This window comes from Montipora capricornis, chromosome 8, assembly GCF_036669925.1.
Source record: "Montipora capricornis isolate CH-2021 chromosome 8, ASM3666992v2, whole genome shotgun sequence".
NCBI lineage: Eukaryota > Metazoa > Cnidaria > Anthozoa > Scleractinia > Acroporidae > Montipora > Montipora capricornis.
The window spans coordinates 20032251-20038017 of NC_090890.1; the positions used below are offsets into that span (position 1 = coordinate 20032251).

Sequence of the window (5767 nt, forward strand, 5' to 3'; positions counted from 1 at the left end):
TTACATACTCTTTATATACAATATGGAGATTGAAAATGTGTATTTGAGTCTTACTTCGACTGCAAATTTAGAGATTGGAACTTAGGTTGCACTGTGAGTCTTTACTTTAAGCTAATACTTTGACAAAATGAAGTACCTCGGATTTGAATTTTATCAGTCTGAGAGTGTTTTGGGTTTTTTTTCCAAACTGTAAGCTTTTAAACTCAGGATGGGGCTTATCTACCTTGTTTATGGTTTACTTGTTGACTCTGTGGTGTACTTGTTGTTAAGTTCAATGCATACAATGACAATTTGCTTTTATTGGGTGATCTGTTCAAAGATCAAAGCGATGTCCCCATTGAGATAGCACTACGACTATAGCATTTTTAAATGCTATAATTATCATTATAATCAAAATATTAAAATATTAAATGATTTAAGATCTCAGGTAATGTACTATTGTAAATGTTAAGTGCAAATCAATCCATGTTTCACTGTCATTGCAGACTTAAATGCATTGTAGTTTGAAATACATTCTAATGCCAGGGTCTTCCTTTCATTAATTTTGTTGTCTTCAGGAGGGCACTCCAAACTCCTGTGAATTTGATGTTCATGTCAAACAAGTTAAAACTACAGAGACATCAACGTGTGGAGAACACCACAAGAAGGATATTGCAGTGCAAGAGACTCCACAGCATGCTTTGCAATTTACAAAAGGCATTCCATTCCATAAAGATGACAGAACTAGTTGTTTACAGGTTACAGAATGTGTAAGTGCCTACAATAGACAATTAAAATTTGAATTGATAAAAATTCACAAATTAGTCAAAATAATTGTTGACATTCCTAAGTTCACTACTTGAGGCTCCATTACCCGGGGGTGGGGCAGGGGGAGGGGGTACTCCCTTATATGTCCTACTGTATATAGGTATGTGCAGCTTCAAAGGGTATGGTTTTTTAGCCGTTTTGGTCTGAAATAGGGTATTGATTTTGATCATTTTGGTCTGAAATGGGGGGTAATATATGGTCTGACTATGGGTGCACTCAAGTCTTGAATTGCAAATTGTTACGGCACCCGTGTAGCAGCTAAAATAGGTCTGAAATAGGGCGTCAAATTTTTGGTCAGGTCTGAAATAGGGTAGGGAAAATCGTACATGTACATTTTGGTCTGAAATAAGGTAAGGGTTTCAAGAAGTGGGCTGCACATCCCCACCCAATTTTTGTGGGAGTACCCCCCTCCCACCTCCAGGCTGCATTATTACATGTACATTTGCTTGATTCTTATAATTTGCAGGAGCAAGTTTGCATCATTATCTTATTGGTCAGTCATGCACATGTTCATTTTCACTTGTACATAAATACAGTAGGGGGTTTGGGCAATTACTATTTACTACAGAAACATTTCTAAATGACACTGAGTAATAACTTTTAAGTTGTTAAAAATTGTGCTTCATTTGTACCATGCATGAAATTTGAAGATTTCTTCTTAAAAAAACAGAATGTGAAATCACTAAATTTAACAGCTGACATTAATTTTGTAATGAAGTCATGATGCTAGATGTCAACCCCAGTGAATGTGATGAAAAGATGACTTCTCGTTTGCCACTTGTCAGGAGACAGTTGTATGCAAGCGGCCTTTCACAAGCAGCTTTAGACATCATCCTGCATGCTTGGAGAGATGGAACCAAAAAGTAATATCACACCTATGTTATAAAGTGGGAAAGCTACTGCAACTCCAAAGGGATTAGTCCAGGTTCAGCTTCAATCTGTAGCTCAAGGCATTAACTTTCTTGCAGAACTGGTCAGTTCAGGTATCGGCTATAGTGCAGTTAACACAGCAAGATCAGCCATCTCAGCCATAATTGTTGTTAACGACTCTGTAACTTTCAGGGCACACCCTTTTTCGCAAAGCGTTTTCTCAAGGGTGTTTTTGAACAGAAAGCCTCGTTACCACGTTACTCAGTCATTTGGGATGTCAATCAAGTGTTTGACAATCTCCTTTCCTACCCTTCTATTGAGAACATTTCTCTAAAGAAACTTACACATAAAGTGGTCATGTTGCTGGCACTGTTAAGCGGACATAAAACACAAACAATTCATTGTTTAGGCACTAACCATGTGGACATGTCAGATCAGCAGTTCACTTTCCACCTCACAAGTCTCCAGAAGCAGTCTAGACCTGGGAAACACCTTAAACCGATTGAACTTAAAGCATTTGATCAGGAGCCCAGTTTGTGCATCATTCGTCATTTGAAGGCATATATTGCAAAGATCAGCATTCATAGAGTTGTCATAAACCGTAGTCAGTCAGTTGAGTTTTCAAAAACCTTTTAAACCTGTTAGCAAGGACACCATTTCACATTGGATTAGATATGTCCTGAAGGAGGCAGGTATAGATACTTCAAAATTCACTGCACACAGCTCTAGAGCAGCCTCCACCAGTGCTGCAGACAAGGCCGGTGTTCCTATAGAAGCTATTCTGGCATCTGCTGGATGGTCTACCTGTGAAACGTTTTCTAAGTTTTACCACAAAGAAAATCAAACCAACCCTGGAAATTATGGTTCACTTCTCTTAGAAGCCCACTCGGTATGAAGGTTCTTGGCATTCTTTTGTTATAAATACAGTGTTTACAATAAATTGGTTGTTGCCATGTTTATTTATGACTACATGGCTTCAAAATCTCACGTGATTCCTTTGTGACGTAGACTATGATGAGGTAGAATTTAAAAATTACACGAGACTTACCGGTAAGTTGAAGTTTGATGTAGATTCTACCGATTCATAGTCAGGAACAGAGGCATCACATGCCCACCCTGGTATTCTCTTTGCATATACATTGAGGGAAATAGTTTTAATAGACCTCTTTAGCTTGTACGCGTTGTTTTCCCATTTCAGACCACGTGATGTTCTCAAGGGAATTTTCCTTTTGTTTTTTCATAAGTTATGCGTACATATTCACGTGCATAGGACAACGTTTGAAAGAAAGTTTTCCCTAGAGTAACATCACGTGGTCTGAAATGGGAAAAGATGTACAAGCTAAAGAGGTCTATTTTACCCTCCCTACTATCCTGTGCTCATTCACCGGTAAATACTGATCTACAGTGTAGCTCACTCGCGCAATCTCACGTGACTCTTCTGTTTTTGACTATGAATCGGTAGAATCTACATCAAACTTCAACTTACAAGTAAGTTTCGTTTAATTTTTAAATTGAATTGACCCCCTGTCCCTACACCAACCCCAAACTATTTCATTGAGAAAAAAACCTTACACTTGTCTAAAAGAGTTAACATTAGTTTCACTACAGATGTCATTTGGCAAATTATGCCTGTGAAGCAAGTAATATCATTTACTACTCTCCTGTTTTCTAATGACATTAAATGTGGCTTAACGATTGTCCAGCTTTTCTATGTTCCTCTTTGTATGAGGGGACCATACCACTTAGCATCATTCCGAAAATAGATCTTACCAAGGGACAATAGAACTTGCCCTTTAGTATCTTTGAATCATCAAGTCCTCTACAAGTCCTTTTCATTAATCCCACAATCTTGTTTGCCTTGGCCACAACATTGTCAATGTGAGAGTTCCAGATTAAGTAATGATTAGTTGTGATATCCAAGCCTTACTTTTCTCAGTTTTTATTTTATGTTATGTTTGTTATTGCCCCTCTTTTAATGAATTGTCACTTGTTGATCCCTCTGGCATGTATACTATACGACATTCAATACTTGATTGTACGACTTGCACCTTACATCGATGTCTTACTCATAAGATATATCTTTTAGAAAACGACTAACAGTAAAAGTAATTGTAATATTAATGACGGTATCATGAAAAATTTGGTAGGAAGACACCTCATTGTTAGGAGATACATGTAAGTCCAGGATTGCAGGGAAGATGCAAAACTTATGGGAATATGAAAACGCTCCTTTCTCAAGGAGGAAGGGGGGGGGGGGGGGTTCACAAACCAAGCAAAGGAGAAAAAGCTAAATCTTTGAAAAGGAAGACAGAACACGTCCAAATTAACAAATCAAGTGAGAGAGAGAGAGAGAGAGAGAGAGAAATGTAATTGAGATGTTTCTCAGTTTTTCTTCTTTCTTTTCTTGGAATGTCCTTAGCATGGTTTTCTTATTTCTTTTTGCGATTGCCCACATTTCTGACCATAATGGAGTTTAAGAGTGGCAGTTTTGTTTTCAAGTAGTGTTTGAGATTTTAGCATTGTACTTTCGAATGTTACATCTGTCATTGTAATGCTATATGCTTCGGAAGAACTTGGAAGAATTGGTGTTATTTTTTCTTTCAGGAAAGCGCTACTATTCAATGTGTTGACCATGATAACAGACGTCTCATGTCCTCTTCACAACCAACATCAAGCAAAAATAGTAAGATTCACTGTGAAAGTATTTTTCTGTGGCTGGACAGTTTTATTCGTGGAAAACCAATGGGATCAAAAAATAGCAAAAAATAGGAATAGGATCAAACAATGAATGTTTTATGTCATTTTCCTCCCCTAAGATTTGTCGTGGCCGTCTATATGTTTACATGCCTATATATTGATAGTTGCCTCTTGATTCAGACCAGTACGAAATCTGAGGTGACAATACCACGAGTTTGCTCTAAGTAAATGGCAGGTCAACGAGACACGCAGCTTCAAATCGACTAAAGAACTCGTCAACTGAAAACCTATTATCGTATTTTTTTTTGCTGAAACATAGTACTATGCTATGCATTAAAAAAAGTCCAAGAATCCCTATTTGTTTTCAGTCGCATGGAGACGAAAATAGCTGCTCACATGCCAGGAGTTCCATTTTCTCGTTGAGAGAACTGGTCTTCATTAAAAGTTACTGTAATAGATGGACACAATCATTTTTGCTTACATACATGTATCCAATTTCCCTTAGGCGCTGCGTGGAAAAACACGGAGATAGTGAACATTGTGTGCGATGGCAGTAATACGCAGCAGGAACATCGCATACTGCAGTGTCCGTGGTGCCAGGAGAAGTTTTCTTGTCCGAATAAACTTGCTTCACATCTTCGTAGCCATCCGGAAATAGATCCCCTCAAATGCCCTGTTTGCTCGAAGGAATATGCATCTTCTACTTCTCTGAGAATCCACCTCCGGATTCACACGGGAGAAAAGCCGTTTACGTGTTCACTTTGTAACAAGTCCTTCAACCAATCGAGCCACTTAACCACGCATATGCGCGTTCACACTGGTGAAAAGCCTTACAAGTGTCCACAGTGTCCTAAGACATTTGGCAGTCAAGTCACTTGACTTTACATGTGCGAGTTCACAACGGAGAAAAGCCCTTTCATTGTGGCTTTTGCAGCAAGGGCTTTTCTCACTCATCAGCTCTTAGCACACATATGCGGACCCATACCGGTGAGAAGCCTTTTCAGTGTCCACATTGTCCAAAGAGATTCGGTCAGTCAAGCCATCTTAAGATTCACATTCGGACTCACACAGGCGAGAGACCTTTCCAATGCCACTTTTGTCATAAACATTTTAGACAGTCTTGTTATTTGGCCAAGCATTTGCGGAGCCATTCTTCAGGTGAAAAAACTGAAACTGACAACGTGTGATTACGATGAAACCCTCCAACTTCATGACCTTTTGATTGTTTTTATCGGCCACAGCTCTCCGAACTCATGACTTTCTCTGCGTTGGAAAGAAGTGTCGTCAAAAAATGGCACACAGTAAATTAACAGAGATGTATTTTTGTTGAAAATGGAAAAAAACGGCCCTTTAAGGACGGTACCTACTAATTCAAAGGTATTTTTGTGTGGTT

The 5767-nt window shown here is 38.7% G+C and overlaps 1 pseudogene; it reads left to right on the plus strand.

The window, feature by feature from the left end:
- The window catches only part of LOC138013816 (zinc finger protein 271-like), a 29980-nt pseudogene that overhangs the window by 9544 nt on the left and 14669 nt on the right, over positions 1-5767 (plus strand).